Source organism: Neomonachus schauinslandi, chromosome 4 (assembly GCF_002201575.2).
Source record: "Neomonachus schauinslandi chromosome 4, ASM220157v2, whole genome shotgun sequence".
Taxonomy (NCBI): domain Eukaryota; kingdom Metazoa; phylum Chordata; class Mammalia; order Carnivora; family Phocidae; genus Neomonachus; species Neomonachus schauinslandi.
In genome coordinates, this window is record NC_058406.1 from 173640908 (window position 1) to 173652879 (window position 11972).

The 11972-nt window shown below is 44.9% G+C and overlaps 1 long non-coding RNA gene across 1 annotated transcript; it reads left to right on the plus strand.

Moving 5' to 3' along the window:
* The first annotated feature begins 394 nt into the window (after nt 1-394).
* LOC110578925 lies at nt 395-11771 on the plus strand. The gene is made up of 3 exons (XR_002480208.1): nt 395-422; nt 5454-5489; nt 11736-11771. It is a non-coding gene; the product is annotated as an uncharacterized LOC110578925 (long non-coding RNA).
* Nucleotides 11772-11972: the final 201 nt, after the last annotated feature.

The following is an 11972-nucleotide window of genomic DNA, read 5'->3' on the forward strand; positions in this document are numbered from 1 at the left end:
AGATGTAATCTAAGCTTAAATTCAGTTTCTATTGTTTTCCAAAAACTCTACACCAATCTACACATTTTCCCTATTTTATTCGAAAAAATGCAGACTAATGTCCACCGCTGGCCCCAGTGGGAAGGTTTCTAACTGGGTGTTCTTTGTGGCAAATATACAATAGCAATTACATTGTTTTGTCACTCACCTACCCCTGGGATTGTGCTGGGATGACAGCACAGAAAAGCCAAAGAAGAAAGACCTCAGTCCTTAATTGGCACATTGGTCACATCAATGAGGATCTATTTTTTTTTTTTCCTCCAATCCCATTAGGTATTCAAGAGTATGCTAATGACATTTCACCTTATGACCTGTGAATATATGGGAATGAAAATTGCTGGGATCGCCTCTGCGATGCATGGCCTCTGATGGGGGCATTCCAGGTGAGTGTCATGGAGGGTCCCCAGCATGAGTGGAGGATAAGGGCCCACTCTTGCCTTTTTAATTGGAGTGAGGGAAAGTAAAGAAAAGCAGCCAGGGAAAGTGCACGGGGTGTAGGAATGCTGGTCTTTGGGGAATGCGATCCAGTTTCCACAAATAGCAGAGATTCCTGAAAGGCTTTGAGGCTGGCTTTGCTGGGTAGCCAGGGAGATGCTGTGCTTCTTGCCTCCCTGCTCCTGGAGAAGGTGAGTTTGCTCCCCCCTGCCCAGAGGCCTCGGCTGGTGCAGCCAGGGCTTATTTCAGAAACTCTCCCAGATACAGCTGCTACTCTGAAGCACTCCGTTCATTGGTGGAACTGGCTCCTAATGGTTTCGGTGCCCTGAGGCATTTCACAGACTCCCCTTCCTCCCAGCAAATATTTGCCGGTAATTGTGGTGTCACCACTCTTAGTTAACAGGTTCTGGTTTGCCTCAAGGGGTTGTTGAGTTCTCTGTTGGATTCTTTGTTAGCAATTGTGGTGTGTTTATAAGTAGAACTGCTGAGGAGTCTCGGCTGTGACTTTGGAGTATGAAAACAGTCTGGCTTCACATACACCCCATTCAGAATCCATGTTCCCTCCTGTCTGTACTCCTCCACGGTCTCCCATTCCCACGGGTCCTGGATAGACATTTGTGGGAGATGCCTGGGCCCAAACTGGGATTTCTCAGCCAATGCAATGGAAAAGCCAAAGTGAGAAGAGTAACGTTTCAATCAGGTAAATTGTGCTAAGGTCCACGAGAAGCCACAAGGAGACCACCTGCCTTTCTAAAATAGCAATGGGCTACAGAGCAAGGAGTCAGGTCAGACTCTTTAGGGCACACTTGGGGTGCTGGGGGTGGGGATGGGAGCTGGGGGGTAGGCAAAGCAAGGGAAGGTTTCATGTAATTGCTTAGCCATAGTCATATCTCAGGGACCCACAAGGAGGGAAGTGAGACCTGAGATGAGTTTGTAGGTAGAAAGTGGGAAGGACTGCACTCCTACTTCAGCTAGAACCCATCTATTATATTTTATACATTGAATGACCAACTAGGATCCAGATTTTAAAAAATTAGTAGACTTTTTAGAGCACTTTTAGATTTACAGGGACATTGAGCAGAAATTAGAGTGTTCCCAAATATCCCTTTTCCTTTCCAACCCATCCCTCACCCCATTTTCTCTTTTATTAACATCTTCCATTAGTGTGGTACATTTGTTACAAGTGATGAACTAATACTGATATATTATTATTAAAGTCCATAGTTTATTGTTACAAGTGATGAACCAATACTGATATATTATTATTAAAGTCCATAGTTTAAATTAGGGTTCACTCCTTGTACATTCTATGAGTTTTGACAAACCCATAATGCCATGTATGCACATTATACTGTCAGAATAGTTTCACTGTCCTAAAAATGCTCTGTGCTCCATCTATTCAGCCCTCCCTGAACTCCTGGATTCCACTGAGCTTTTTACTGTCCCTATAGTTTTCCCTATGTCAGTCATATCTTTGTAATCGTACAACATGTAGGCTTTTCAGATTGGCTTCTTTTACTTAGCAGTATGCACTTAAGTTTCCTCCATGTCTTTTCATGGCTTGAGAGCTCATTTCTTGTTATCACTGAATAATATTCCACTGTTTGGATATACTACAGTCTGTTGGATGTAGATTTTAAAAGAGGTCTTCTACAAAAAGCATGTTTAAAAATCACTGGTTTAGAAACAAATAAACACTGGGTTAGAGTTTATGGCTTTCTTTTATGAGGTAACCAAGATGTTGGATAGGCCACCTGCAGGGACAGCACCCAGGTAAACAGATGTGAGGACAGGTCAGAGTGACTGGTTTATAGGAAAACCTCAATTCCTACACACATATAAAAGACAATATTTAAAATGGCTGGTATTAAGAGAAAGAACACTGGACCAGGAATGAGAAAATGTGGTCCAATATGAGTCGAGCATAGAGTGACAATTTGTTTATTCACTCATCCATTCAGCACTGATTTACTGAACACCTAATTGGAAGATTCACGCTTGGTCCTGGGAATAGAATAATGAACAAAACAGATGGAACTGATGAGACTTTCAGGAGAGTCAGGCAGTCACCAAAAAGATCACACCAACGAATATACAGTTACATACAGAATGAAGTTTCGAAGGAAAACAACACGACTGCTATTGGAGAGCCAGGGGTAGTTCCCTATAGGAAGGGGCACTTGACCTGAGATCTTAGGAATAACTGGCAGTTGACTTGGGTAAGGAAGAGGCTGTTACTCTTGTGACCAGCCCCACTAGCATCCTGCTTATCAGACCCTTCTCTTCCATTGTCCTCTCTATAAGGCAACTCCATGATGGAAATGCAGCCTTCTGTGGAATGACTGGGGCATACAGTGGGTATAACCCTCTGACACCAATCCAAAGAGCTGTCTAAGTACCTCCACACAATGCAAGGGTGCCAAAGACAATTAAGCTTTATTTCTTGCTTGCTGTGTCCTCCATCTCTTTTTTTTTCCAACAAAATATATTTTGAGCAGTCATGATATTCCAAACACGGGAGGTATAAAATTAAATAAAAGATGGTGTCTCCCTTTGTGGATGAGGCTGATGAGTCAACATGTAATTGCATAACACACTCCGACAGCAGCCCTTGCAGGGTGTTCTGAGGGCATCCACATGTGTTTTTCTTGTAGTATGTATTGAGTGCCCGCTGTATGTGTTGGGCCAGGGATGGAGAGATGAAGGAGGTATAAGGACCTCACTTTCCAGTGCAGGAGATGATCTGTCAACGTAATTCAGTACAGTGAATCCCAAGATAGGCACCAGAGGTAACAGAACTACTTGGAAGAAGGTACTGTTGAGAATCCTCGCTTAAAATCTTTTTTGCTTTAGGCAGAGGAAGCAGACTTCTTCCTAATTTATGGTAAAATGATTTATGGAAATGTATATACGTAACTATTTTAGCTAAAAAATTCTTTTCACTTAATCTGAGGCCTGAGATGACAAATTCCTCACTCTGCAGAGGGAGGCTCAGTGTTGCAGAATTAAATAAAGATTATGCAGCTTCCTGAGGTGGAAGACCGAAACCAGCATGCTGAGGTCAGTCCTGCTCAGATGCAAGTGACATCTTTAGTTCTGGCTATGAATTCTCCTAGGGCCTAGTGAATGAATTCGATGTTGGGGGGTCAGATGTAGCCCTGATTTTCCTTTTGGAATAAAGCATCAACCACAGCCTGTTCTAATCTGTTGGACCCAATGGGAGCCTCTCTTGGTTCAACCAGGGCCATTAGAGAAAGGCTGATGGGGGTCTGGAATATGATTCCCAGCCAGGATTTAAATGTGTCTGGTGGCCCCTTCCAGCCTCTCTGTACTGGCAGGTGTCTTCTGCCCCAGTATCATAGAGTCCAGGATGCAGGGGCAGCAAGCCCAGTGAGGATGTCTGTTTTTTGTCCACTGTCTTTTGGGTAAGCTCTCTGCCTGATAAAGAGGCTGACAGGGGGGCAAACCATCTGCACCGTGTCATTCTGCCCACCACACATTCCCATGAGGAGGTACATGAGGCCGTGTCCCTAGGATGCCCAGTTTGCCTGCATTGTCCAGAACCATTTATTGCTGTTCCAGTATAGCGGTTGAGAATGTGGGCTCTGGACTTCGCCAGGTCTGGTTTTGAAATCCAGTTCTGCCACTGAATAGCTGTGAGGCCTTGGACAAGTGGCTTCACTTAGTTCTGAGGCCTGTCTGTAAAATGGGTATAATCACAGTACCTATATCAGGATCCTGACGGGAAATAGAGGCTGCACTCGGGTTAGGGTCATTCAAACAGGTTTTATTTACAAAAAAGGGAAGCTCTCAATGTGTGGAAGTGGTTTAGGAAGCCACACAAGGTAGTGAGGTAACTCAGGTTCATGGGAAAGAGGGAAGAGACAAGTGACAGGAACTCGAAGGGGGAAGAGGTGCTTAGCAAAGGCCTCTTTGAGAAAAGCCAAGACCTTAGTCTACCAGAAGTGGCCTCACAGGGAAAGAACCTGACCTTCCTTTCCTTCCTTTCTCTGAAACCCTGCTCCCTTGAGGCTGCCTGTTGGCCGAACCCAAGGAGAAGCTAGTGGGCAAGAGAGCAGATGTCATAAGCTGCACAGACAAGCCTCCCAGGGCAGAGAGAGCAAAGTGGAAGCGGGTAGGGATGGTGGTGGAGGGCAAATGGAAGATACCCAGCACAAACTGCACAGCGTGGTGGAGCTGATTACAGAGCACAATGACCTAAGGCTTGTTGACCTTGAGGGCACAGTTCCCGGCACTGAGTATTTAAGGAATGTTAACCGTGGCACTTAGTATTTCTGTTTTCTAGATCAAATGTGAAAGAGTTGGCAATGTTTCAGAGTTAAGCGCATGAAGCAGGGCCTAACTGGAGTAACAGGGATTTTACATGTGGTCCTCACCCATGCTCAAGTAACAATGAGTTTGTGGTCCTCACCCATGCTCAAGTAACAGTGAGTTTGTGGTCCTCACCCATGCTCAAGTAACAGTGAGTTTGTGGTCCTCACCCATGCTCAAGTAACAGTGAGTTTGTGCTCCCTTTGGTAGAAAAAGAAAACTGAGTGTTGTTTCTCCTGTCCAGAGGAATGTTCAAATTACTTCTTTGAACCCAGCCCACCTCCTACAACTCTTATCATCTTTTCTTTGCCATTTCGGGTTGCATGTGAATGTGCTATTATAAAGAAAATGTGATTTAAGCTACTGATCACTAAAGTAATGGTTCTCAAAAGAATAAGGGCTATTTGGGTTATTTGGAGGGTCAGGAAAAGGGGACTCCACCTAGCCATGAGGCAGTATGTGCGGGATGTAGAGGGTACAAAGATGACATGAGATCTCATCACCAGAGAGGCTGACTCGTAGGGATAGGTCCATTCCCAATCTTGGTATTAATGGATCTTCCACATGGTCCTTCTGCCTTAACTTTTGATGTGAGCATGAACCAGTCATGGTGCCTAGGTTTCTGTAAATTTTGTGTCTTACCTCAGGAGAATTCCGCAGATTAACAAACATCGAGAAAATAGGTGAGTCCTTTTGCATGGGGAAGGGAGCCTGTCTTCCTATTGCCTATCATTAATCAAGGTGGGATTGGTTCCCCAGTTCCCCCCTCCTACTAATGGTGTGAACTTGGGTGAGCCGTGTCACCTCTCTGAGCCTCGGTTTCCCCATTTGTTAAGGTAGGGTAGGAATACTTTTCTTGTGAGGTTATTTGGAGTAAATGAAAGGAAGTCACGCATGCAAAGAACCTGTAGGCACTCAATGCATGGCTCTCTCTCTCTCGAAATCCATTTTATATTATATTATATTATATTTAATTTTTAATTTTTTCATTTTTAATTTTCTATTTCATTTTAAACAGCCATAAATACTCCAATAATAGGGAGCCAGAGATACTTCACAAAGATTCTCTAACACCAACAGAAAATAGAAACATTTCCCAATTCTCCTACATTCAAGTGCCGTGGATTGACACAACTTCTCAGATCCCCACCTCCTTCCACTTGCTCCTGATCCTTCATCTGGAAGGCTGCCCTTCTCACACCCCACACCATCAGCTCTTCTCTCTAGTTTCCCTGTGTCTACCCTTCCCCAGAACTGTGTTCACACCGCATTCAAGACCCCACACACCAGGATGCTCTGTTCTGCCCACAGGCTCCCTGCTAGGCTGTGTCCTCGAGGCGGGTAGCACCTGAGGTGTAATCCCAGTGAACACACATCAGGCTCCTCAGTTCCAGACATGCTCTCTCACTGAATCCTCACATCCGCCCTACAGGGCATTGTTACCAACGCTTTATGGATGAAGAAACTGAGGCACCAAAAATTTCAGCATTTTTACCAAAGGTCTCAAAGGTCCAAGTAGCAGAGCCCGAATCCAAACCTGGTCTGACTTGGGGGTCTCCGTTCTTCTCTGCACTAGCTGTGTTGGCTCTGGATAGAATCCCTGCCTCATCATAGGTGTCCCAGAAGTGCTTGTTGAATTAACTGGAACAAACACCCAAAGCTATTAGAAAGTTTTAACTTCATGGGCTATATACCCTTATGTGAAGGAAATGCTGATGTAATGAATTTGCGCCCATGAGGCATTGGAGTAAGCTAGGTTTAACACTTAATTTTTTTTTTAAAGATTTTATTTATTTATTTATTTGAGAGAGAGAGAGCACGAGGGTGGGGAGGAGCAGAGGGAAAGGGACAAGCAGATTCCGTGCTGAGCGCAGAGCCGGACGCAGGGCTCAAACCCAGGACCCTGAGCTCCTGACCTGAGCCGAAATCAAGAGTCAAGAGTCGGTTGCTTAACAGACTGAGCTACCCAGGTGCCCCAAGTTTAACACTTTAAAGTCATTCTGCCATTATGTATAACAGAATTTGTGTAGGATCCTTTTTCCATTCAGATACTTACTGAGCATGATATGAACACAAAAGCACACAAAGTACGCATTCCACACACTACCATTTCCTAGGCAGGGATGAGCTGGGATAGCTTGGGGAGTAAGATTGCAACACCGCTCTCTGTGTCCTTGCAAGGAAATTCCAACAGCTCTCATTTAGGAGTTTCCCTTTGGTGGCAAGTGGCTCACCACGCAGCACAGAGGAGTGAGATAAGTGTTATCATGGCCATTGGACTTGACTGTAGTTCAACTCCGAGGTCACTGGGAGGCCAGAGCAGAACAAGGGAAGGAATGTTGGCCTCTGAGCCCGCTGAACCTCAGGGCACAGTCACTCCCCCTGTTGGCTTTCCCATGGAGCACTGTGACAGCCTGTACCAGCCCTTCACGGGGCTGCCATGCTTCTCCCCACAGGAAGGGAACCAACCCCACACCCGCATTCTGGAAAGCTCAGGCACCACCCTGCATGGCCCTCACTCCTCTTTGCGCATGCAGCCTGTCTCCAGTTCACACAAAAGACTCTTTCAGAAACTGGTTACCTGGATTTGAACTTTTCAACGAGGCTTTTTTTTTTTTTTCTTTAAGCTCTGCAGCTCAAATACCAGATCCTGCTGTTGCTAAGATTAAGGATTTTCTCCCTTAGCTCAGTTTCCATTGACTAGGAAAGACCAGGAGATGGATTACTGTTCTCTTGCCAAAAGCAGAGAGGGTGCTTGAGCTTCTGGGGCTAACACTGGGATCCGACATTATTCAGGCCTGTGCTAATAGTCCTTAGTTACTCCTCAAGCTCTCACAAAAGTCACACACATTTGTGTTGGTAACTAAGGCCTACGGAAACCACTCAGCCCTAAGTGCACACAGGAGAACCATGGAGTCAGAGTAAAAGGTAATTTAACATGAATATTTATATACTGTACATACTGCGTGCCATGATTCACGCAGCTTATTTTCAGTTTATACATTTGCTTCCCATTTGCCGTCTTTATTTATTACAAAGTTAAAGCCGTTAGCGAAATAACACATCAGAGTGGGTTTTCTCCCCCGCCCTCCCCCATCTTTAAAAAATTTTCCTGCTTTCTTTTTTTTTTAAAGATTTTATTTATTTATTTATTTATTTGAGAGAGAGAATGAGAGAGAGAGAGCAGGAGAGGGGGGAGGGTCAGAGGGAGAAGCAGACTCCCTGCCGAGCAGGGAGCCCGATGCGGGACTCGATCCCGGGACTCCAGGATCATGACCTGAGCCGAAGGCAGTTGCTTAACCAACTGAGCCACCCAGGCGCCCATAAAATTGTCCTGCTTTCTAATCTATTTCTGGGAAAGTCTGCCAATATAGCAACGAGACTGGTCACTGCTGCCAAACCCCAGAGATTCACGGAGTGTTGTACTGAGTGGAGTGTTTGCCAGGCCTGTACCACTGAGTGCTGCGCTGGCCACCACGTGAGCCCTGTGGCGGCTGAGCTGGGGAGCTCCCATCCATCACCATTAGTGACAAGAATCACCCGCTGCTCTGACTCTCAAGGTGGGGATGCAGGTGCCAAGACTGCTAGAGTGTTCGCTGGGTGCGTGGGATCTGGAGCTAGAGAAGCTTGGGTTTAGGGCTCAGCACTTCCCCTTACTATCTCTGGGATGCCTAGCAAATGACTTTCTACATCCTTTCTATGAACATTCTCAGTCTCCATTTCATCTTCTACAAGATGAGCCTAATACACTCAGCTTGACACATGACAAGCTCGAAATATACATGTGCTCCTAACAGTAACCTGGAGGTGACGAGGAAAAACACAGCCTAGGGAGGTTTAAGTCCCTTCCCTAATGTACACACCTCCTGCATTTTGGACCTAGTTGTCTGATCCCTGTTTGCTTCATTCCAAAGCTTCCAATCTGTTCGTAATGAAACCCACCTCAATATCTCTTGCTGCTTTCTACCAGAAATATGTATTTGAGATCTGGCAAATTTGAGCTTTTGGGGGCCTTGACCTGGATACAAATGGTAAGAATAGGTTTAAAAAAAAAAAGGCGCAGGTTGTCCTGGTACCGGTGCCAGATGAAACGTGCTTTTTAGAAGTGTCATCCTCATATTTTGATTTGCGCCTGAGTTCCGTTTCTATGGGAGCTGCAATTCCCAGCACTTCGCTGCTGCCGCCATGGTCTTGATGACTGGTATACAGAGAGATGCATCTCTCAATCCCAGGGGAAGAGCTTGTTCAGCTCTGGATGTCATTTTCCAAGAGAAGCAGAGACATGTTGGGCATGCCCCGAGGAGGGCCAGCAGGATGGTGAGGGCTGTAAGAACATGCTAGGAGCAATGCTTGCTCCATCTCAGAGGAAGAGGCCTGATGTGTGGCAAACAGATTAATCTTTGCCTTTGAGGCTTCAGACGGAAGGTCTCACACAACAGGTGCGACGCACGAGGAAATAGTTTTGGGTTCAATTGGAAAGAGAGAGTTTTGAGCCTGCAGTTGAACAATAGAAGGAGCTCTGCTGAAAGGGAGGCATTTTCATCTCTATGGTGTGCCTGATGGACTGAGGAGCAATTTTTAACCATGTTGTTCCAAGGGTTTGTACATAGACGAGAAGAGAACCAAGGTGCCCTCCAACTCATAGATTCCATCCTCATGATATGCTGGGTGCTGACAGATGTGCAAAAGGCTTTCCTACACCTGTTTTCTTTCACTCATTCATGTGCAGTTAGTCAGTAGACCGATGAATGGCTTTCGTGCTCCCACTATCTGGCCCTAGGTATCAAGTACGTAACAGTTAACAAATGCTGCTGTCAAGTACCTTATAGTCTTGCGGGAGAAATGGACAAGAAGACAGACAGAGCCTGGTAAGGGCTGGAAGAAGAAGCATAGAGAACACCAAAAAAGAATATCTACCCCTGTCTGGGGAGGAGAGAAGGCTTCCTGGAGGAAGGGACATTTAGGATGGAACCCAGTTGGACTCAGCCAGGGGAATAATGGAGGAGCATAGTAGGCAAGGCATTAGCCTGAACCAGAGCCTGGAAATGTAAAAGAAGAAGGCAGGATGGGGAGCTGTAAGCAGTTCTGTTTGGCTGGAACAGAGTCTGTGAAGATGAAAACAGGGACACAAAGAGATGAGACTAGAAAAGGAAGTTGTGGGAGATGGTGAAAATGGACACATCCTCTTTTCTTCTTAGCAACAGGGGACATCTATTTTCCCATTTCATCCCTTGAACCTGAATCACCTACGGGACTTGCTTCAGCCAATGAGAAATTAGTAAATATAAGAGGAAGAACAAAAAGAGGCTTGAAAAATGCTTGCACAGGAAAGTTTCTTGCTGCTCTTGGAGCCTGACACTGACAATTTTTTAAGTCCATGATAACCTGCTGGAAGATGAGAAACACTTGCCCCCAGTGTCTTCTTGGTCATCCCTGGCCTGGAGTCAACTATCTTCAGAAGCAGAGCTACCTAGCTGACCTGCTGTTAACCACAGATGCATGAGTGAACCCAGCAAAGCTCATCAGAAGAACTGCCCAGCTGAGCCCAGCCCAAATTGCTGACTCAGAAAATCATGGGCTAAGTAAATGGCTATTATTTTATTCAACTAAATTTTGAGTGTTTTTTTTTTTTTTTTCTTCTTCAGTAAAAGCTAATTGATATGGCAGTCTTAGAGATTTATAAATCATGTTAAGGAATTTGGACTTGAATCTGAGAGCGCCACGGAGACTTCAAAGGGTTGAAGCTATGGAAATGTTAGTATCAGATTTGTGTTTCGGAATAATCACTGTTGGATCCAGCCAGTGAGATCATGTGTGGTTAAGTATCTGCAAATTGTAAAGCAGTATACAAATACAGTTGATGAGTAAAAATAGTACATACCAATGGCCTAGAGACACATGACACACAATCAAACAAATGACCCTTCAAATCAAACTCCCTGAAAATATCCAGCAATGGCACATCTGGCTATAAACAAATTACCTCCCAAGTACCCTGCTGCTGATAACCAGCTCTGAGCCTAGAAGGAGAGCTGGCCAAAGCAAGGTGGCCTGGGGGAAGGGCAGAGTATGCCAAGAACATGGAAGATTCACTTTTCTCAAAGATGGCTTAGATCAACAGTTGTTCAGGCTAATTTGGTCCCTGTAACAATTACCTAGGTCCTGGGGCCTCAAGCAAGCCTTTTAGAAGATTATCATAAGGGCATGATCAAAGAATTACACGAGGATGAGTTTGCTTTTTGCAACATTATTTATACTGTGAAAAAGTTAACACAAATGTCCAACAAGAGGGAAATAATGATGTAAATTATACAACTATATAATAGTGGTTGAAAACTATGTAAATATTAAAATACTTTTAAAGATTGTGGCACAGAAAATGTTCACAATATAAAACATATGCATATAAAGTAGGTAACAGTTTCCTACTAGCAGTTTTCTACCCTTTTACTTTTAATAATAAACTCCTGATTTTTAGCTGAAAACCATGGCCCAGCTAGAAATCTCATTTCTCAGCCTTCCGGGCTTCTGAATGTGACCAGATAGCTGAGTTGTGGACAATGGAATGTGACCAGGAGGGATGTGTGCCACTTCCAGATTGTTCCCTAAGTATTTATGGATGGGTGTTCCCGTTCCCTGTGCTTTCCTGTAAGGTTGAGTTGCAGATGTCATGATGGGAGCTCAGAGATCTACGTTGGACCCAGCACCTGTCCAGGGAGTAGGTGTTTCCTGTGTTGATGAAAGTCCTGCCCGGTGTGAATGCTTCACCAAAGCTCAGGTGACCATGAGCTGCTGCATGTTTGAGGGACACTCATTTGAAGGTCAATGATCAGGTGCTCAGGTGGGCAACTTGAGAAAGTCACACACTCAGCAGCAGAGTCCCGCAGAGCCAAATATTCTCGTTCTAAGTCTGGCACCTTATCTCTTAGATTAACTGTGATATTGTGGGGACTGCAAGTGACGTGAAGAGACAAAGGAAGGACTGTCACAGGAGTGCAGGTGGGTATATATAAAGTGTGAATGAACTTGGGCTATTCATTTTGGGTCATTTCTCCTTTGATCTCTTTTGGTTGACTCTCGGTTCTGCTCCCTTTGTCATGGGTTGAATGCTTCCCCCCCACCAGATTCTTATATTGAAATCCTAATGCACAGTGCCTCAAAATCAG